The sequence below is a fragment of the Austrofundulus limnaeus genome, unplaced genomic scaffold (assembly GCF_001266775.1).
Source record: "Austrofundulus limnaeus strain Quisiro unplaced genomic scaffold, Austrofundulus_limnaeus-1.0 Scaffold157, whole genome shotgun sequence".
Lineage (NCBI taxonomy): Eukaryota > Metazoa > Chordata > Actinopteri > Cyprinodontiformes > Rivulidae > Austrofundulus > Austrofundulus limnaeus.
The window spans coordinates 265,329-266,912 of NW_013952559.1; positions in this window are offsets into that span (position 1 = coordinate 265,329).

Genomic DNA, 1,584 nt, shown 5'->3' on the forward strand with positions numbered 1-1,584 from the left:
TATGGATCAATTGGGTTGTTACCGACATCTGGTGAAAATTTCATGTCATTCGCACCTCTAGTAATATATTTACTGAGAAAAATGGTGACGTGTTCAGAACTGGGTGTTTAAGACCAGAGCCTGACACCYGAAAGATCTGCTTCCCATTATTTTAGAAACTTTAGGAACCACAAGCAAACCTGCAGTCTAAGCGCAAAGTGTTTGTAAAACCAGAAACAATAATATCTTTATTATGAGATGGAGCTAAAGGCATAAAGACAGCATGAAGAGCGTACTTGTCTTCACTTGTCTCACCGTATGATTTTAACATGTTACATGACATGCTTGAGTACCATTTACAGTTTAAGCCAAGTGAAAAACAAGCAACAAATCCACTAAAATGAAGCCTTAAAGAGAATCTTATTTCAGTTTGACTTCATTCATTTTTGCCCTTTTTGTGTTGCATTGGTTCTTTGGTCTGCCGATCCACAAGTGATGCAGCACTTCTAACTGGGTCAGCCTATCCCTTCCTCACATCCCTCCCACCTACTGTATCTCCATGTCACCCCTCCTCCTCTTCTTCCCTCCTCCTGATTTTTTCTCTCTGTATATTCATACGGCTGTGATTTTAAAAAGACATGTAGTTCATGTGTTAACCATGTGCTGCATCCCTTTCACTTTCTTCCTCTCTTTTTCTGCCTGATCATCTCTTATGCATACCGTCACCTCAGCCTGTTGATAAATAACTCCCAGTCCTACACACACATAGAAAGGGTGTATCAATTGGCCTTTTCCCCCATAAATTCACATCAGATTATTGTATTGTATTGTAATATGGGTTTGTATGTGGATGAAGGGTGCATGGCGTTCTGAAGGCAGCTCGAATGTACTTTTGAGCTGCCGTTGTGATTGGCTGATACAGTCAGACAATGTGATGGGGTGGAGGATATATAGGTCTGAGTGGTGTCCAATCAAAGACTGTTACCATGCAGCCGCCCATACGCTTCATAATACTTTGTACATTGTTTTAACAGAAACCCTCGTGCATAACATCTCTGACTTGATTTATATTCCATGAAACAGCATCCCCGTTATGTCTCATATTGTAGATAATTTTTTCTTTTAAAAAGGAAGAAAAGGGGTAACGATGATGGATGGATTGAGGATGGATAGATGTTTTATTTAACATATTCCACACAAGAAACTAACGTGGCACTATGGGGAGAGAAAAGCAGAAATGAGAAATTTCTTGAGTAAAGATTTTATGACAGGGCTTAATTAAGTGCTTTGGAAAATATGGAACAAAGATCTTTAAGATGGAGTTTGATWCTTGAGAGYTTTKTGTGTTAAAAGTAAAATTTTAAATCCTAGTCTAAATTGTAAATAGAGTGAAGCTAAAAWGGGAGAAATATCAGGRATTAGGAAGCAGAATTTTGGATCAATTGAAGAAGTTGAGAGGCTTTTTAGACAACCAGTTAATAAAGAATCAAAACAGTTTCGCCTAGAAGTGAAAAATGCAAGATTTTTTTTATTTATGTTTAAGAAAACAACATAAGACATTTGATGCAATAAACACACACACACACACACACACACACACACACA